The 21,520-nt window shown below is 45.8% G+C and overlaps 1 protein-coding gene across 1 annotated transcript in view; it reads left to right on the top strand.

Moving 5' to 3' along the window:
* SCAF8 (SR-related CTD associated factor 8) overlaps window positions 1–15,193 on the top strand; it is a 185,738-nt gene extending 170,545 nt beyond the window's left edge. The window contains exon 22 of the transcript XR_011075044.1: window positions 14,970–15,193. The gene's annotated coding sequence lies outside the window, so the exon portion shown is untranslated. The remainder of the gene's footprint in view (window positions 1–14,969) is intronic.
* Window positions 15,194–21,520: the final 6,327 nt, after the last annotated feature.

Below are 21,520 nucleotides of genomic sequence, written 5' to 3'. Positions count from 1 at the left end.
TTTTCAAAATGAACATAGAGCCATGGGGCACAGAGGGTGGTGTCACATTGGTTCTTGCGTAGAGAGACAAAGAAGTTGGTGTCAAAAATGGTCTTCTGCTGACTCATTTGCTCTCTGTTGCTCGTGTTTGGCTGATTATGTTAACCTTCTGGTCAATCTCCCTGCCCTGCTGTAGTTTTACCACCTTCCACCTAAAATTAGATGCATGTCCAACCACATCACTCCCCGGGAAGGCCCCTGTCTCCCCCAGGATTAAATCCAGCCTCCCTGTCTGGCTTCCAAGGGCTTTGGGGCCCATCCCTACCCCCGCCCAGATCCTCAGCCTCATCTCGTGATGCCCCTTCCTCACTCCCGGGCCCATCGTCTGCTGGGTCCCTCTGTGCCTTTGCTCTCGCTGTTCTCTGTCTGGCACGATCTCGAGCCCCCTCCTCCCCGCCTGCGTTGCAAGACTCACTCACGTGTCAGCCCATCTGGGCAGCCTTTCTGGGGTCCCCGGCACTGGGTGGCAGCCTCCTCCATTGTCCCTGCACGCACACCTTCGTTCCTACACCCACGACATCATGTCCATATAACAGTTTTACTTTTCTCTTGAAACATGACAACGTTTCTTGAGCCATTTGTTAGCAATGGATCCAACCAATTTTGTGAAACCACATCAGATTATTTCGAATAATTTTTTTGAGTAGAAAAAATATAACTCCTTCCCCCCAAACAGGATGATCTCTGAGGCTGATTGAGAAGAGTGTGCCTCCTTTTCACCCATGTGGGGAGTAGCATTTTGCCTGAATTCCTTTTTTTTTTTAAATTTATTTATTTTATTTATTATTTATTTTTGGCTGCGTTGGGTCTTCATTGCTGCGCGCAGGCTTGCTGCACCGCTAGTTGCGGTGAGCGGGGGCCACTCTTCGTTGCGGTGCGTGGGCTTCAGTAGTTGTGGCTTGCAGGCTCCAGAGCGCAGGCTCAGTAGTTGTGGCATGTGGGCTTAGTTGCTCTACGGCATGTGGGATCTTCCCGGACCGGGGATCGAACCCGTGTCCCCTGCGCTGGCAGGTGGATTCTTAACCACTGCGCCACCAGGAAGTCCCTGAATTCCTATTTTTGAAAGTGCTCTTTTAAAATTTCTTGTTATTGGTAAATATCCCATTGAACTGTTATATGAACATTAAAGTTAAATACGTGGCTAATGTGAAAATGGTCTTCTTAGAGAGTTAGCTCTTTTTGTCAAATACATGAAAAAGGCCTGGGTTCAGATGAGCTGAGATGCCTGGTCAGTTCTGCACTCTTTCCGGGCAGAGCTTGAATTTCAAGAGCTCCCCTCAACCGCTCCCTCCACAAATAAATGTGGGGTGAAAACCTCGGTGAACTGAGGATCCCAGGTGGAGAGAATTCCATTTTTGTGGAATTTCACAGCCTGTGCTCACCGAATGGCATTCCTGAGACTGTTGCGTTTGGATAAGAAGAAAAATTCTCTGTGACCTTGAAACTTCCGTTTTGGAGGATTCCTCCTCTATGACTTCCTCGTTGTATTCATGGCTGCCCGTGGATCCAAGATCAACCATTTCTTCATGTCTGCTGAGGGACCGCAGCTTCAACATTTACTGTTTTGTTGCCACATTATTAGGAGCTGCCTCCTGGTTTGCACCGTAAAATTCTAGAGTGTAAACACTTGGACATCTATTTTCATGTGTGGCAGACTCACACTGTGGGCACACACCCCCCTTTTGTTACCTCTTTGAACTCTGAATGAGATTTCAGGAGTGTGCACCTCAGGGCTAGATCCCTATCTTTGCAATGGGTACATACCCTACTCCACCCCGCCTGTACTTGTCCCCCTACCTGAACCTCTGAGCCAAGGGGGAATAAACCAGCACATGCCAGACCCACCCTGGCCTACAGGCAGCCCTACCTTCCAGACAGACACGCATGTGCACACGTGCACATTCTTGCCTGCAATCTCCCCGCCCCCAGATATAATACACATACCTAAAGGTTTAAGGCTCTCCTTAAACACGCACTGGATGGGGACTTCCCTGGTGGTCCAGTGGTTAAGACTTCACGCTCCTAATGCAGGGGGCCCAGATTCGATCCCTGGTCAGGGAACTAGATCCCACATGGCGCACCTAAGAGTCCGCATGCCACAACTAAAGATCCCACGTGCCACAACGAAGATCCCGCACGTGGCAACGAAGGTCCCACGTGCTGCAACTAAGACCCAGAGCAACCAAATAAATGAATAAATATTAAAAAAAAAAACCACACTCTGGATGTCCACCTGGGGGTCCAAATATGGGACGAGACTGCACAAAGGCACACCTTGAGTAATTTCTGAATATTCCTCCCGTTTTTCTTTGTATATCACCCCTCCTCCCCTCCCTTAGCCAAGATGTATTTCCATGAGGCCGTATATCTCCTGGCTCCTGTCTTTCTTTCTGTCATTGTCTTTTCTCCCTGGCAGAGTGCCAGCCTGAGGTCTCCCTGTGTGGATGCTACTGTAATCTGTTTTTCCAGAGGCCCATGCAGTGATTGTCATGAGCCACTCACGCTCTGCCTCACCCTGTCATGACTGAGGCCACTGGCAGGAGACCTTGGGTCTGGATGGGAAGCCAGTCCCGAGTCCCATCATTACGTTATTCAAACCAGTTATGCTCTCTGGTACAAACAGTTCATTGTCGGCTTGAGCCAGGGACTGATCCTGTAAGATCAGTTCCACTGATCTCAAGAAGACCTCTTCAGCCTAATGCGAAGTGACCTGTTGAACCACTCTCTGAGAATTTATACGAATCATATTGACCCCGCAGTCATGTTAGGTTTTATTTTTTGAGTTTAGGCAAGTCACTGTGCACAAAAAACCATTGGGTGAGTGTGTGCACATTGGCACAAAAAAATTGTAAGTCATTATTGCAGAAAATTTGGGGCCTCACTAGTGGGATCAGAATTTTGAAAGATGTGCAAAAAAACATAGAGAAGAGTGAATAACCAAGGATGAACATGAGAAGGAATTTAGGACAGCAGAAGCCTTAAATGAACCTTGGTTTGCAAAAATGCAAAAGATGGTAAAAAGGACTTTGAAAACTATCTTTAGACAGAAGAAAGTGAGAATGGGGGCTAATCAGTGCCCAGCTGGAGAAATTGAGCATGGGGTGGGCTGCCATTTTTTTATAGATATCACGGAGGGCATTTAATGAGCAAAGGGGTGTCAAGATCAGGTGTCCCCTCCAGACCTGAGAGTCAATGATTCTAAGAAACAGACGTTGAAATTCTGTATGAGGTCCACAGACATCCCAGGATGTGAACTAGTAAGATAATTCTAGAATTGGAAAGATTGCCTGCTGAAGAGTTATCGGTAATTATGGCTTTTCACCTAAAATGTTTAATGCATTTTCCACAATTACTGAATTTATTCCCAGGACATAGTTTATTCTCTGGGAGAATCCTATTCGTTCAGTGTGCTCCACCGTTAGCTGCTAATACTCTGTACTTAAACAGTCCCTTTCATCTGTGAATCTCAAAGAATTTTATAAGGATTCATTAGTTCTCACATGTGACTTTGAATTTGTCTGCACACTTGTGAAATGGATAGTAAACAATTTTACACCCAGGCAAAGGCAGAATACTGAGATGGTGTCTTCTGGGTGTCCGATTGCTGGTGGCCAAGATGCCCAAATGAACTCCAGCCTCTTCCTGCCATTTAGTCCCACCCTTTATGTCAGATCTTCTGACATTCAACTATCAAAGAAGGTATGAAATTTGGGAGAATTTCCCAGACTTCTAATCAGCGTATGGGTTTGAGAATTGTGTATTCCGTCTGGCTTTGTCTTGTATTCTGTCCCACACACAAACTCACACACAAAGCCAGAGCTGTCTGGAAGGCTCTGGGACAGGACTGACCACTTTATTGTTGCCTCACCATCCCCCCTCACCCCCATGTCCCACCTTTCCAGCCCCTGTTACCACTTAACACTGTTTAACTAGTAACAGGGAATTCCTCAGGGGTCGGAGATGAAGGGAAAGCTTACCTCCCACCCCCTGCGGTTCTGACTTTGACACATTTTAATAGTTAAAATCTAAACATAACCTGATGCCTTCATTTCCTCCCCATCTGTCCCTTCTTAACCCCCTACAGTCCAGCTTGCATCCTCTCCCCTCTACCAGAGTCACTTTTTAAACGTCTTCAATGACCTCCTTGTGGAATTCCACAAGACATTTCTTGGGGTCGTTCCACTTGACCTCCTTGATACTGTTGCCCACCCTGCCCTCCTCCAAAGTCTCTTTTCCCTTGACCTCTGTGGCCCTGAAATCCCCGTTTTCCTTTCCCCTCTCTGGCCATATCTCTTTCTCATTCGGAGGACATCCAGTGCTGTGGTCCTTGAGCTTCTCGGATCCTCCCGTGGGATCAACTCTTGCCATCCTTATCTCCCACGGGATAGAGATAGCTCTCCCCGTCTCCCAGACTGAAAATCCCAGAGATCACGTTCATACTTCTCTTCCTCTCATTTTCTATATCCAGTGGCTCACGGAGTTCCTATTTTTCCCCTGAAGAAGCTCTTACCACTTCCTGCCTCCTCAACTCGGAACCCTAGCACCCAGAGCACTGTCCCCCAAACTCTTTCGATCATGCGCATTAACAAAATCTGTACAATTCACTCTTCCAATTTTTGACTGTTTACGTATTATGTGCTGTATTAGTCTGCTAGGGCTGCCACGGTCTGGGCGGCTTAAAGAACAGAATTTTATTTTCTCACAGTTCTGGAGGCCAGAAGTCCAAGATCAAGTTGCCATCAGGGCTGGTATCTTTTTTTTTTTTTTAATTGTTTTTTTTTAAAATTTAATTTATTAATTTATTTATTCTTGGCTGCACTGGATCTTCATTGCTGCGGGCAGGCTTTTGCAAACGGGGGCTACTCTTCGTTGCTGTGTGCGGGCTTCTCATTGCCGTGGCTTCTCTTGTTGCGGAGCATGGACTCTAGGCGTGTCGGCTTCAGTAGTAGTGGCGCACGGGCTTAGCTGCTCCACGGCATGTGGGATCTTCCCGGACCAGGGCTCGAACCCGTGTCCCCTGCATTGGCAGGCGGATTCTTAACCACTGCGCCACCAGGGAAGCCCAGGGCTGGTTTCTGATGAGACTCTTCTTGCTTGTAGCCGGCCACCTCCTTGTATCCTCACATGGCCTCTTCTCTGTTTGTGTGCAGAAAGAGAGAGAGAGAGAAAGAGGGAGAGGCCTGGTGTCTCTTCCTCTTTTCGTAAGGGTCCTATCAAAATAAGGCTGCACACGTATGACCCTATTTAACCTTTAAGACCTCCTTAAGGCCCCATCTCTAAATACTGTCTCATTGGGGGTTAGGGCTTCAACATGTGAATTTGGGCACAAGTCAGTCTATAATATACATATTTTCTATTAAACGGTATGTTCATTTAAAATACATAAAATAGACTCAAAAAAGATGAGAATTTTAAAAGTAAGTACAAGTAAGAATTCTGATATTTTCTCCCTACATGCCAGGGCATCACCTCGGCGTACCCGGGATACACACTCAGCATTCAAAACCACGGACCTGAGCAATGACTGCCGTGTCCTAACAGATCTGTCCACTGCCGGGCTTTCATGTCGTCTTCCCATCCAGCTCAGCCTCTGTATTAGCCTTTGTAAAACGGTGGTTTCTTCTTCCCCCTTCCTCTGAAAACACTGGTGCTCTGGGTTGCCCAGGAGAGGCCAGGGCAACTGCCAGCTTGAGCTTCAGGGCCCTCCATGTCCCAGCGTGACCGCTGCTTCAAGCCGTTGTTCCTCCCGCCGCCTCCCGCGGTGCCCCCTTCCTCCTCCTCTGCGGGTCCGGAGCCTGTAGTTTGCATCCTCACCACCTTCCCTCTTCACTCCCACACGTTTGTCCCTCCCTCCTTGAAGCTCTGTCCCGTCCTTTGGTTCAGGCTCACCTGCCGTTCAGCAGTGTTACTTGCACTTTCATGGGTGCCATCTTTCCCCCTCAACTGGATTACGGTCTCCAAAAGCTCATGGTCCAGGTTTCTTCTTCATTTTACATCCTCCTCTGAGCACAGACTCCGAGCCTGTCCTCTGTCACTGCAGTGCTCCTCTGTCCTCCTTCCAGTGGTTGTGGCTGGATCGAGACCACCACGGGGGCATTGGAAGCAGTGACACCATCTGACTTGCTGTGCACGCACGGCCTGGTTGTGTTCAGAGCAGGCAGCTTAACACGGCTGAGTTCCTAAACCTACTCCAGCTCAGCTTCTTGCTGATGCTATTTCCCAGAATTTGGTGATATATTCTCCTAAAAATTTAATAGAAGGAAAGTTGGCTGCTCATTGAAAAGTGTACGCTTGACTGCAGACTCAGATTACCTTAATTAATGTTGACGAATGCAAGATTTATTAGCAAAGCAGCCATCTCTTTAGTGCCCAGTGGGGCTCAGGACATGCATGTAAATCATTCCGATAACAATTTCCTGGATTGAGCACTTGGCATTCACCTACCACAAGGTGCACCTATTCCCAGAGAGCAGAGCTGGGGTGCTGAGGATGATTTGAGATGATGAACACTCAGGAAACGAACGACTTTGCACACTGAAGAGGCAGCAAGCCTGGAGCTGTTTCCAAACCATGAATTCTCCTTTAAAACTCACCAGCTAATGCTGGCCTGAGAATTTCAAACCAGCGGACTAAAATGAAGATACCAACTCACTTCCTCAATTTTATCTTTATGGCCCTGTGGCTGCAATCCAGCCATCCAGTTCCCAGAGGTATGCACAGGGACCATGCCATTACTGGGATGAAGGCCTTGGAGACCTGTTAGCTGAAACCCACTCTTCTCTGTGAAATGAATGTGTGCAGGCTGCAAATTAGTTTCTTGGTCCACCTTTAGGAGGGGATTGCCCCTCACATTGAATTGTTTAATATTTAAACTCTGTATTTTTTCCTTATCTACGTGGTAAACTTGGTAGACTCAGCGAATGTTATAATTGTGCCCAGAGTCCAAAAGTCATTTCATAGTGTATGTTTCAAGTATAATGTGGTTCAGTGTCCTGAACCAAGATTATCTCACCACCCTCTTTGAGTATTACACAGTAGCCAAGGATACTAACTGGCCCTGTGGGTGACACCCACGTAATCTGCAGAGACCATGCGGGTAACACTCAGGCCATGTTTGTCAGATTAAAGTATAACTGCAACAATCCTGGAATGGTTAGTTGTCGATTTTCTCTTGGTTTCTTCATACTTTTGCATAAGAGCTACCTGTATCTCTTACATGGAAAGCAAAGGGCTGAGTTGGAGAGAGGGATGGACCTGGGAAAGGCCGGGGGACACATAGAAATGTCTGCTAGTTGAATATTTCTTTGAGATTTTTGTTCTTTTCATTTTCACAAGAGACCCACAGAGAGGGAATTCCCTGGCGATCCAGTGGTTAGGACTCCGTGCTTCCACGGCTGAGGGCCCAGGTTTGATCCCTGGTTGGGGAACTAAGATCCTGCAAGCCACGCAGTGAGGCCAAAAAAAATTAAAAAAAAAAAAAAAAAAGAGAGAGAGAGACCCACAGAGAAAGAAGGAAAGAAAGAGGGTGAGGGAGAGGAGAGAGAGAGGGAAGGATCAAGAAAAGGAGACACAAAAGAAAAAGATTGAAAGGAAAGGAAGGGAGGAAGAAGAGAAAGAAAGAAAGAAAGTCTCCCCGTGGATCCCATGCGGTTTTGTGAGGCCACCTCTTGGAGGAGAGTTTAACTCAGGACACAGCTTCCCCTCGCAGCCTCCCTCCACCGTGGCTGTTGGCAGGGGCCGCAGGGACATTACAGACGCCACCAGAGAGGGCTGCGGGGCCGGCCTTCTTGCTTCTCCGGGCCCTCGGCTGAGGCCCGTGTGGGGAATAGCCACGTGGGTTGCCAAGTCAAGCATTTTCAGGGCCTGAGTCACACAGACAGAGCTTTAACTCTGTGAACACAAAGCAGGCAAATAAAGACCAAAATGCCAATCCCAGAAGGCAAGGGAATGATCATTAAGTGCCACTACAGGCCCTCAGGGTAATTCTCTGCATCGTTCTGTTCTGGGCGAGGGAAACGCAAACTCCTACGGCCTTGGTGAGTATCAGGCCTCCTCACTGTTTTCTTTAAAGCCTGCTTGGAAGCATAAGGGCGCAAACCAGGACGGAGTTCGGAAAGTCTGCGTTCATCGTTGGGGTTTAATTAAAACACACTGAGCCTTGCATAAGCTTGTGGTTTAGAGTAATGGAAAATTTAGGGAATCAGAAACAGAGACGGATCTGAGGAAGAAAGGTCTGATTTTCTCCTCAAGCCTCTGGATTTCTTGCCTTCCATTTCCTCCCAGACTTGTAGTTGACACCTTCTTAAACATGTGAATTATTTTTCTAATAAAGGATTAATCAATTTCATAATCACAAGTATTTGGTATTTACTTATACAGAGGCATTATCCAAATGTTCATTCTATTTCATATTCCCTTCTATTAGGTTAATTTATAAACATATATTTATCATACACCTCCCATGTGCAAAGCAAATGAAGGGTGCAAGGGGTACAATTGTGAGCAAAACTAGACTGGCCTGGCCCCCTTCCTCATGGAGCTTCTGTTTTTTTTTTAAATTTATTTATTTTAGCTGCATTGGTTCTTCATTGCTGTGCGCGGGCTTTCTCTAGTTGTGGCGAGCAGGGGCTACTCTTCGTTGTGGTGCGCGGGCTTCTCATTGCGGTGGCTTCTCTTGTTGTGGAGCATGACTTCTAGAGCGCAGGCTCAGTAATTGTGGCTCACGGGCTTAGTTGCTCCGCGGCATGTGGGATCTTCCCGGACCAGGGCTCGAACCCGTGTCCCCTGCGTTGGCAGGCAGATTCTTAACCACTGCGCCACCAGGGAAGCCCGCAAAGTAAGATTTTAAGAACATTATTTTCCGGGCATTCTTGTCAAAATCAATGTACAAGCAATCAATCAATTGGTCAAACCAAACAAACTCGATACCGTGTTGGGGGTTAGGGGCTAATATCAGGCAGGTCTATGAGAAGTTTTATTCATCATCATAGCCCCTCCTCCCCCAGAGCAATAAATAATGATACAATACTCCTTACGCACAGCTGGCTGTGTCAGTGACCTTAGTCAAGTCATTTGATTTCTTACCTTCCTTATCTGTGAAGTGAGGGTTTGGGCTTAATGATCTTTAAGCACCCTTTTTTTTTTTTTTTTTTAAGCACCTTTTTCATTACTATCAACACACTAAGCAGGTACCTGCAGTGGTGGCCAGTGCTTTTACACTTTCCTGTCCACGCCGCCCTCCCACATACGACACAAACATTGGCCACCAGGAGATTAAAGGCAGAGAGAAGGAAGAAATAGGATAAGCACAGCAGGAACATGTCAAGTAAATTATGCCTTCAGACTCGAATTCTAATTTTCTCTTGTCTTCCTTCTTCTACTAAATCATGTTCTTCTTTCTTCTGTTATGTAGTGATTGAGTTCATCATCTTTAAGTCATTCATTCATTTGTGGAACACTTCAGAGTGTCCAGTATATTCCAGGACAGGGCTGTGTGTTGAAGATGTGGACATGAACAGTTTGACCTCATATGGTTTTCCCTCTATTAAAATCAGTACATTTTACCCAAAATAGTCCGTTGACACCCTTTTCAATTCTAGGCTCCTCCTCCTGAAAGGCTAGTGTGGAAAATATTTTGCAAACATAATGATCAAAAAAAAGACTAGTCGTTTTTTTTTCTTTGAGCTATATCTAATTGCTTAAATTTCAAACCTAAATTTTTGAAAGACAGACCCTACACAATCATCCATTACTCTTGTCCACACACATAAACAAATAAAGCTCATAGTTGCATCGTCATATGTGCCTTTCCTGTCGTCTGTAATAATGTTCCCTGGGAAGAAGTAAGACAGGTGAAATTTTTAAAGTTTTTTGAGTCTCTAGTGACAGAGATACTTATTCTCATTTTATAACACCTACTGTATACCAGATAATAAATGTATACTGATTCATTTTCTGTTTTGGTAAATAACTTTCAGAGAATGGCAGTTTATCTTCAGAGGATGATAGATGAAGGACCTCCCTTTAAAAAGAATATTTCAAACTAATTTTCCCCTAATTATATTGGAAGGTTTTTAATGACAAAGTTCATGAAAGGGTCATCGGATTTCAAAAATTCTCCTTGCTCTGTCGATATGACTTACACGTTCTAAACTAAGAGGGTATCTGGATTTATGAGCTTCCACCTACGTCTTGGATTTTAGGGGGAAAAAAAAGGTGTTTGGATTTATCTTCATGACAGATTTTTATATTCAAGAGAGAACTCTGTCGTGAGGTTGCTTTCCTCAACTATTGTTCATTTCACACAATTTGAGCAGATTTTTAATTTATTTTTAAATTTTTTTAAAATTTAAATTAAAAAAAATTTTTTGGCCGAGGCTCATGGCATGCAGGACCTTAGTTCCCCAACCAGGGATCTAAACTCTGCCCCCTGCAGTGGAAGCACGGTGCCCTAACCACTGGACCGCTAGGGAATTCCCATGAACAGATTTTTTTTAACTATTTTGTTCAAGTAGAGTTGATTGACCATGTTGCATTATGAACAGATTTTTAATTAAGGTTTACAGGTGAGTCACCATAAAAATGATGCAAACCCTTCTCCCGCCCTGGTGAAGCCATCGGTGGACCCTGCCCTTGTTTTGTGTGAAGAGGCCGTGAGTGAGTGTTGGAAGGTCCCCTCCCCTCACCCCACATCTGAGAGGGGCATTGCCTGCTGTTTCTCCTCCTCAGTTTAAAACGATCCTTCTGGGGCTTCCCTGGTGGTGCAGTGGTTAAGAATCCGACTGCCAATGCAGGGGACACAGGTTCGAGCCCTGGTCCGGGAAGACCCCACATGCTGCGGAGCAACTAAGCCCGTGCACCACAGCTACTGAGCCCATGCACCACAACTACTGAGCCTGTGCTCTAGAGCCTGAGAGCAACAACTACTGAAGCCCACGTGCCTAAAGCCCATGCTCCACAAGAAGAGAAGCCACTGCAATGAGAAGCCCGTGCACTGCAATGAAGAGTAGCCCCCGCTCACTACAACTGGAGAAAGCCCGTGCGCAGCAACGAAGACCCAATGCAGCCGAAAATAAATAAATAAATAAATATTTAAAAAAAAAAAAAAAAGATCCTCTGGACTTCCCCATCACCAAGACACTCAACTATCATGATGACTAGATTAAAGCAACTCGAAGAATTGTTTTTACTTTATTGTCTGCATAAACTAACACCCCGAAGAACTTGCAGGGCGAGTTTAAGGGTGGGTAAACCACACACGTGACTGTGAGAGGGACGGGAGGTCTCCAGGAGCATTTTCCCCGGAAGGTCGGCAGAAATGTGAACCAGTAATTCCTTCAGAAGACAAGCTGCTGTGTCTGTGGGGAAGGAAGAGTGCAGCATTCAGCCTCCCTGAGCCTCGAGACGCTGGGCAGGCAGCACACGGGCCCACGGTGCTCAAGGCGCCCACTATTACACAGACTTCCTGTTTCTGATTTCAGGCCTTTCAGAAAATTTCCTGTGAAATGGAAATCCTGACTGGTCTTTTCTGGTGCATTCTTACTACATGGTAGAGAGCTAATTTCATACCATTGAGGAAGCTTTTCCCAAAGGGACTGAAACCAGGCTGCTGGAGAAAGTATAAAAACACACGTGCGGGAGACAGGTCAGCGCTCAGGCCCAACTGCACTGGGTGACTGTGAACGCTTCACATGCCGCAGAGGAACTCGGAGCCCCAGCACGCAACCCTGCGCAGGGCGACTTTCAAAAGCTGCAGCAGGCCAGTTTCCTTCTGCGTCGAAGAATCACCTCCTTCAAAACCCTTGGGAATTCTCAAACGTCCATATCTATATCATGAATTACATACAACACCAGTTCTCCTTTTGGAAAATTTGATATTTAAACACTAATGATGTTAATATTTTTAAAAAAACATGTACATGTCACAGGCAGGGAACGTGCCAAACATCACCCACACGACTCTTCACAACAACCTCACGAAGTAGGAATAGCCCCACTTTACCCATGAGGAAACTGAGGCCAACAAAAAAAAAAAAAAAGAAAAGAAACTGAGGCCAGAGGAAGAGGCAGTCATTAACCCAAAGCCAAACAGCTAAGAAGCAGCGGAAGCAGGATTGCCATCAACTCCATTTGACTCCAGAGCTCATGATCTCAGTGAGTTTATGCTGTATTGCCTCAGTGTAAGTGATACAAACAGCTGCTCTAGTTAATGATTGACTTATGCAAGTGAGGACAGCTTGCGTGTATTTATTCTGACGAGAGTTTATGGTACCATATCCAAATGCATCTGCATTTCCTTAGCAAGGATGGGAGCAGAGAAGCTAAGTGCAGATGGTTTGCTTGTCCTCTTATTATCTGGAATATCCTCTACTCCGAATGTCTAATTTTCTTGTCCCTGTCTTTTCATGACCACTGAATTAACAGCCACGTTTGTCCCTGTCCTTTAAATAGTGTGTGTGTTTTGGAGTAATCAGAAAACAAAGCTACATAAAGAAAACATGAAGAATGTTTTCTGGTGGAGATTGTATTGCAGAATCAAGCTTGGAAATGTGACATAATTTCCAGTTTCCCCGTTGATTGAGGCTCTGATGTAAGGGGATTGTTTTTTTTTTTTTACTTGATTTATTTATTTTTGGCTGCGTTGGGTCTTCGTTGCTGTGCACGGGCTTTCTCTAGTTGCAGTGAGCGGGGGCCACTCTTTCGTTGCGGTGCTCAGGCTTCTCACTGCGGTGGCTCCTCTTGTTGCGGAGCACGGGCTCTAGGTGCACGGGCTCCAGTAGTTATGGCACGCGGGCTCAGTAGTTGTGGCTCACGGGCTTAGTTGCTCCACGGCATGTGGGATCTTCCCGGACCAGGGCTCGAACCTGTGTCCTCTGCATTGGCAGGCGGATTCCCAACCACAGCACCACCAGGGAAGCCCTAAGGGGATGTTTTACAAAGTCCTTTTTAGTGGCAACTCAGACACACCTTCAGGTAGAGACGTGCCACTTGGGCATCAAGCAGAGGCTTAGCTGTCTGAAAGCCACCAGCCTGATGGAGAAGGAATGACTCCGAACCCCCAGGCTGGGCTTGTTTGCTTTCCTCCTGGAGGGTAATAGGATGCTAAGTATTGGGTCTAGCTGCCCCTCTCCCCCGGCCCCCAGAATGGTCCGGAACAGGATCAGCCTCACAGCCATCATGCTCTGGACTGGAACTTCCTCTAAGGCAGAGCCACATTGTTACATCCCCAAGGACGTGCACTGCGCCTGGAGAAGCTCATGGATGAAGGCGTAGCTAAACGAGTGGGGCTGTCTGAGCACAGGGAAGATTCAGCGGCTTCCGGCTCTCAATATCACCCTGTTTTTGTGAAGATGTTCCCATAGAAGAAGGTTTCAGTTTGTATGTTGGAAGCTCATGGGCCAGACTTTCAAACAATGAAAGAATTCAATAAAAGGATTGGCAGTTAAGATCTCCAAGAAAGATTTCTCTGCACAGATAAATTGACAGTGTTGTTTGAATAAGAGTCTTCCTCGTGTTTCCCCCATTACCAAATTCTCGGTACTTTAAGCTGGCCCTAAGTCTATAGCCCTTGCTCTAGAATTTAGAGCCCCAAACAAAAGCCATGCTGGGGTATATGCCAAATTAAGTAAACCACTGTGCCTAAATATAAATATAAATGCCTGAACGTAAATATCAAAGTTTATTAGGACAACTTGTAGCAGCCTCAGCAAAGGGTATATGACAGTACACATAGGGTAATGACATTGAAACCATTTTTGGTTTAGAAATAAAATGACTATTTTCTATAGATGATAACACACCCCATAATCATTTATCAAAGTAGTTTTTCCCATGTTGCTTTTCTTTCAAACCGGTAAGTGGTGTGATGGATCTTTACACATTGGACACTGTCTATATTGTGATAAACATTCATGAAAACACCGTGGTCCGTGGGGTATTTTCAGAGCACCAACAGCACTGTGCCTACCAGGGTCCCTGGTGGTCTTTTCCAGATCTTGCCCAGGGCGCTTGGAGGGGTCAGGCCGAGGCGTGTCCATGCAGGGGCTTCCTAGAGCCAGCTCCGACTTTTAGATTTTATCCCATTGATATCTAGATCCAAGATCTTTCCTCTCCAAGGAGGAATTCTGAAAGTGTCTGCTCTCAGCCTGGCTCTACCATGTCATTACGGTAGACGATTCAATCTGACTTTCATAATATTGTAACATGGAGATGAAATTTCCTCACTCACCTTAACTACTGGTGGAATCTCCTGCAGCCAGAAACGATCATTACCCTTTGCTCGTTCTCTTCCCCTGGCACTTACCATAGTCTGTCTGGTAAGATAGATATTTATGTGCACGTCTTATTACATCTTCGACTCCTTTAACTATCTATCAGTTCTTTATGTACCTGTTTTCCTTAGAACCTGCTTCGGAGGTCAGGAGACTTGGATTTGAATGCTGGCTTTATTATTTCTACTGCCATGAAAACTTGGACAAGCTATTTTCCCTCCCTTAGCTTTAGTTGTCTCTTCTGCAAAATAGGGAGAATGAAGTTTCTACCTCTGTGAGTTGCTTTGAAGATTAGATAGCACATGTGAAATGCTTCTGTTGATGCCTGGCACACTGTAACAACCAATAACTATCATCTGTCATTCGTAATGATATTCTGGAGCAGAACCAAGCCTTGGTCCGGGAGCTTTGCTCATCCGGGAGGAACTCTGAGTGTCTGTGCTCAGCCCATCTCTGCCGGTGCTGCTCGTGCCTGGCATCCTTCTCCCAGCACCGCACCTGCTTTGGGACTGCTGCCCTGCAGCGGTGTCACCCCGCTCTGCCACTTTTCCTTGTCAGGGAGTCGGTGCATCAGGTTTGTGTCATGATACCTGGAGTCACTTGAGTATGACAAGTTCTTTTTTTTTCTTTATAACTTTATTTATTTATTTATTTATTTAGGCCGTGCTCCGCTCGGCATGGCGTGTAGGATCTTAGTTCCCCGACCAGGGATTGAACCTGTGCCCCCTGCAGTGGAAGCATGGAGTCTTAACCACTGGACCGCCAGGGAAGTCCCTATTTATTTATTTGTTTGTCTGTTTATTTAATTGAAGTATAGTTGATTTACAATATTGTGTTAGTTTCAGGTGTCCAGCAAAGTGATTCGGTTATACGTATACATCTATTCATTCTTTTTTATATTCTTTTCTCATATAGGTTATTGCAGAATATTAAGTAGAGCTCCCTGTGCTATACAGTAGGTCCTTGTTGGATCTCTATTTTATATATAGTAGTGTGTGTATGTTAATCCCAAGCTCCTAATTTATCCCTCCTCCCCATTTCCCCTTTGATAACCATAAGTTTGTTTTCAAAATCTGTGAGTGTGTTTCTGTTTTGTAAATAAGTTCATTTATATCATTTTTTAGTTAGGTTCCACATATGAGTGATATCATATGATATTTGTCTTTCTCTGTCTGATTTACTTCACTTAGTGTGATCATCTCTAGGTCCATCCATGTTGTTGCAAATGGCATTGTATCATTCTTTTTTATAGCTGAGTAATATTTTATTGTGTGTGTGTATATATATATACCACATCTTCTTTATCCATTCATCTGTTGATGGGCACTTACGTTACTTCCATGGAGTGTGACAAGTTCTTATATTAAAAATATTCAACTAACCTAAGGCTGTTCCTGTGCTCCCTTCCTCACCCCTCCAGAGATCAGGAAGGGAAAATGGGTTGTTATCCATCTGACAGCTAATAATTCTAGGCAGTGACTGCACAAGATACCACCCCAAGGCTGGTGGCATTTAAAAAGTAGTGTGAGGTGGACTTCCCTGGTGGCGCAGTGGTTAGGAATCCACCTTCCAATGCAGGGGACATGGGTTCAAGCCCTGGTCTGGGAAGATCCTACACGCCACAGAGCACCTAAGCCCGTGAGACACAACTACTGAGCCTGCACTCTAGAGCCCGGAAGCCACAACTACTGAGCCCGCGCGCCTAGAGCCCGTGCTCCGCAACAAGAGAAGCCACTGCAATGAGAAGCCCACGCACCGCAACAAAGAGTAGCCCCCGCTCGCCGCAACTAGAGAAAGCCCGCGCACAGCAATGAAGACCCAGCGCAGCCAAAAATAAAAAGATAAATAAATAAATTTATATAAAAAAAAAGCAGTGTGAGGTGAACTCTGCCTTTCAGGATGCTACAGTCCCTGTGGCCAAGATGGGATACAGTATTAAAAGGCAGCTGGCAATGCCAGGAGGGTTCTAAGTGGCAAAGGAGTGGTACAAAGGAAAGTAAGGTTACGAGACAAGGAAGATCTAGGTGTCTGGAGGAGCTGGGTCTGGGAGTGATGATCCTCGGCCTCGAGCAAGACCCTGAATAAAAATGTGCTGTCTTTGTATTCTCCAAACTGAAAAACAAAAAAAACACTGCGAGGGCAAGCCTGTTTCTCACGGAAGAATAATTCCTTTGTTGATTGACTCTAGGAGGAATTAAAGAACATTCACACCTAATTAAAACAAGTAAAGGCTGGAGGTGAGCTCAGGAAGGTGGGGTGATTTATGAATCCCACCTCAAGACCTTCAACTTGAAGGTGATCAACTTGAGCAGGACTTGCCTGAAGGCAAATATTACCCGGTCTAATTATTAGACCTAAAAAGCAATATCAGTCTTTTTTAAATTATTATTTATTTATTTATTTTTGGCTGCGTTGGGTCTTTGTTGCTGTGCACGGCTTCCTCTAGTTGCGGCGAGCGGGGGCTACTCTTCATTGCGGTGCGCGGGCTCTAGGCATGTGGGCTTCAGTAGTTGTGGCACACAGGCTTAGTTGCTTCACGGCCTGATGGGATCTTCCCGGACCAGGGCTCGAACCTGTGTCTCCTGCATTGGTAGGCGGATTCTTAACCACTGTGCCACCAGGGAAGCCCCACAATTTCAGTCTTAATGATGCTTATATCCTATTTTACACAAAGATGAGATGTACTAGGAGCGATAGCTCTAAATTTCAATGTTAAGAGTCTATGTGAGAAATGTTTGTTTAAACAATATTTTTATTACAGTTTCATAAATACAGAAGATGCACTGGACATAAGTTACAGTTTTGTGGATATACTCAAATAAACACACCTGTGTAACCACAATCCAGTTCAAGAAATAGAACATTACCAGAACTCCTCCCTTCTCCCTGCCCCTCACAGTCACCAAAGGTAACCACCCTCCTGACTCCTGCACGGTAAATTAGTTTCACCTATTTTTGAACTTTATATAATTGGAACCACCTAGTACCTATTAATTTATGTCTGCCTTCTTTCTCTCAACATCACGTTTGTAAGATTCATACATGAGTTGCTTAATTTACTATGCTGTACAGTATTCCATAATATAAATATACCACACTTGATTTATCCATTCTACTGTTGAGGGACATTTGAATTGTTTCTCATTTGGTCTATTTCATACAAGTAATGATGCTACGTTCTTATACCCACGCTGTGCACACTCTTAAGTGCATTTCTGTTAGGTGTATAGACTGGGGAAAACTTGCTGGGTCATTGCAGCTACTGTTTTTGTGGTTATTGTCAGAAAGTTTTTCCAAAGTGTTTGTCTGAATTTACACTCCCACTGGCAATTTATGAGACTCACGCATGTCCTTGCTGACACTTGCTATTATCGTCTTTTTAATTTTAGCCATTTGGAGGGTACGTAATGGGGTCTCTTTGTGGCCTTATGCCTGAGGCGGAGCATCTTTTCAACTGTTTATCAGCTATTTGAATATCTTCTATTGTATAGTAAATGTCCAATCTTTTGCCTATTTTTTAATTGCAATGACTTTTTTATATAAATTTATTTATTCATTTATTTATTTTGGGCTACGTTGGGTCTTCGTTGCTGCCTGCGGGCTTTCTCTAGTTGCAGCGAATAGGCGCTACTCTTCGTTGTGGGGCGCGGGCTTCTCATTGCGGTGGCTTCTCTTGTTGCGGAGCACGGGCTCTAGGCGCGGGGGCTTCAGTAGTGTGGCTCGCGGGCTCTACAGCGCAGGCTCAGTAGTCGTGGCGCACGGGCTTAGTTGCTCCGCGGCATGTGGGATCTTCCCAGACCAGGAATCGAACCCGTGTTCCCTACATTGGCAGGCAGATTTTTAACCACTGCGCCACCAGGGAAGTCCGACTTTTTTTTTTTTTAATTAATTGATTCATCAACGTTTATATGTATTCTGGATACCAGACCTTTATGGGGTCCATTGTCACAGATACCTTCTCTCTGGCTGTCTTGGCAGCTTAGTGATTGGAAAACGCCTCAAGGGGAAAAGGAATCCAAACATTGTGCTCCTGTCTCCAAAATTCCCTTTTCTCAGGGATTTTGGTCTAAGACTTCAGTGTCTGGGCAGCTCTTTGATGATTTGCAAGCATGTGAGCGTGCGCTCATCTGGATTTCCTGCTAGCTGTTTGCATCAGAAGGGTTGGTCTAATATAAGCTATTTCTTTATCTTCAGAAGCAAAACGTCAAGAATGAGACTGTTGGTTTAAAAAAAAAAAAAAAAAAGGTCAGGGGGGGACCTCCCTGGCGGTCCAGTGGTTAAGACTCCACGCTTCCACTGCAGGGGGTATGGGTTCGATCCTTGGTCAGGGAAGTAAGATCCCACATGCCACAGGGCGTAGTCAAGAAATTAAAAAAAAAAAAAGAGACTGTTGGTTTGGGGCATTTCCAAGGAAAACTGTAGAATAGAGAAGCATGTCTGATATCCTAAGGGCCATCTGCACACACAGAGCAGAGAAACACCTTTCTTGGGCTGGGGCTGAGGTGGTGTGGAGCTGGGATAAAGGCAGAATGAGAAATGCTGTGTGGGGTTCTGCCCTCTGACCCTTGGGCCTTGTCCCTGGGGATGGGCATAAAATAAACCAGAGAAAAGCTTGGGGATCCCCAAGCGTGTTCCTCCGGTTTAGCCCACAGAAACTTTGGGAAGCCCCCATCTAGCGGAGCAGTGAACGGAAAAAGAAAAATAAAAAGCTAGACTGAGAGCCAGAGGACAGCTCTCAAGTCCTGTGTGCCCAAGGGCCCCAAGTGCGGTGGAAGGGGACTTCCAAAGCCTGTCTGTTCCTGAAAGCAAAGCACAGAGCTGGGCTGAAAATAGCCCGGCAGACGGGGGGAGGCCTCCCAGTTGAGAGAAGGAGGACACAGCCTGTGGAGTCCTATTCATGGAAGTCCATGGTGGGACGGGTGATGGCAGTGTTTGCTACAAAGACCAAGGTCGATGCCCAGGTCCAGGCAAGACGGACTCGGGGAGGACTGGGGCAAGTCTGCCAAGTGCATCCCTCACCCAGGCCAGCTTGGCCCTGCTTCTCGAGAGCACCTGGCCTGACCCACACCCAGCCTCCTCCTGGAACTTACTTGCGTCTAGAGAGAAGAAGAAAAGAGATCAGGAACTGAGGAAAACCCAGAATTGACAAACTAGATATCAGAAAGAGATTAGATTTTTAAGCCGGAAGGGACTGAATTTCTTTGGGGGTGAGATTTCTTTTTCCACAACTGTTCTGGATTGAATCATGTCTCCTCAACAGTTATGTTGAAGGCCTGGTACCTGTAAATGTGACCTTATTGGAAAGATGGTCTTTGCAGAGGTAATCAAGCTGAGATGAGGTCATTAGGGTAGGCCCTAATCCAATATGACTGGTGTCCCTTTAAGAAGAGGAGAAGGGGGCTTCCCTGGTGGCGCAGTGGTTGAGAATCTGCCTGCCAATGCAGGGGACACGGGTTCGAGCCCTGGTCTGGGAGGATCCCACGTGCCGTGGAGCAGCTGGGCCCGTGAGCCACAACTACTGAGCCTGCACTCTAGAGCCCGCGAGCCACAATACTGAACCCACGTGCCTAGAGCCCGTGCTCCGCAACAAGAGAATCCGCCACAATGAGAAGCCCGTGCACCGCAACGAAGAGTAGTCCCCGCTCGCCGCAACTAGAGAAAGCCCGCGCGCAGCAACAAAGACCCAAGGCAGCCAAAAATAAATAAATTAATTAAAAAAAAAAAAGAAGAGGACAAGAGGGAATTCCCTGGTGGTACAGTTGTTAGCACTCTGTGCTCTCATTGCCAAGGGCCCAGGTTCAATCCCTGATCCGGGAACTAAGATCCCACAAGCTATGCGGTGTGACCAAAAAAAAAAAAAAAAAACCGAAAAACAAACAAAAAACCCAAATCATTAAAAAAAAGGAAGAAAAAGAAGAGAGACAGAGACCCAGTGGGAGATGCCACGTGACGACAGAGGCAGAGATGGGCGTGATGTTCCTACAAGCCCAGGAGCTCTGAGGATTACAGGCAACCCCCAGAAGCTACGAGAGAGGCATGGAACAGAGTCTCCCCTCGAGCCTTCGCAGAGACCACGGTCCTGCAGACACTCTGATTTCAGACTTCTGGCCTCCAGGACTACGAGACAATAAGTTTCTGTTGTTTAAAGCCACCCAGTTTGTGGACATTTTTTAGGGCAGCCTTAGCAAACAAGTACAACTACAAACTGGAAATGGGGGCTGATGAACTAAGTCGAGACCAGTTATGGAAAAGGAAAGACAATTAGATTTCTGTACCTGTCCCCACATTTTGTATTAACTCAGGCATTGAGCTCGTATTCTATTCCTTACAAAGGTAACCTTTCATGTCACCTTTGCATCTGGGCGACCCTGATCTGCTTCTCTCCATGTAGCAATTCCCCGAGTTTATATGCTTTCCTGGTTCTTGTTTCATTAAGCTAGACGGAACTGGCTCAAGTCAGAATTCACACCAACTGAGGAAATAGATAGAGTTTACAACCAAGTATACTTTGCAGTAAAACAAACAAACAAACAAAAGCAACAACCACAACAAACAGGTCAAGGTCTCACCAGGAAGGGAATTAGTGACAGTTACAGTGTTTTCTCATACAAACGTGCACCATCAGGGTCAATCTGTTGGGGTGACTGAAGGGCTCCGGGGAGGCCTCCTCGGTCAGATCGCTTGTACAGGTGTGTGAGATCCATCATGTGGCGTCATTCCTTTGCTTCTTGAAGGTGTCATCCGTTTTACAATTAAGGCACAAATATCTCCCAAGAAAGTTCAGTTCATAGCTTAAGCTCTTAGCAACAGCTGACAGATGTTTGTTGTGTGATTTCTGTCCTGGGACTAGGGGAGAGGTGAGGATGGAGCAAGGAAGGCCGTGGCCAGCTTCCCAGTATGACAGCGCGAGGTCATCATAGTCATCAACAGGCAATATTCGATGAGCATCCAAGTCATTATGATGACAATTAACTTAGAAAGCATGAACTGTATTTTCAAAATAGAAAGGAGTTCATTAATAAAACAAAGAGTCCTGTCTTCCCCATATGATTGGTGGTGAGGCCCATCTACTCTGGGTCCGCTGACCGCTAGCTCTGTGACCATGGCAGGCTGCTTATCCTTTTTAAACCCCAAGTTATGGCTCATCTGTGAAATGGGCTAATAGTGTTACCTACCTCATTAGGTGGTTACAAGATGCAAGTGAAATAAAT

The sequence above is a fragment of the Eschrichtius robustus genome, chromosome 9, assembly GCF_028021215.1.
Source record: "Eschrichtius robustus isolate mEscRob2 chromosome 9, mEscRob2.pri, whole genome shotgun sequence".
In the NCBI taxonomy this organism is placed as follows: Eukaryota; Metazoa; Chordata; class Mammalia; order Artiodactyla; family Eschrichtiidae; genus Eschrichtius; species Eschrichtius robustus.
Note: the sequence above shows the minus strand (reverse complement) of the source record. Positions and strands in the feature narration are given on the sequence as shown.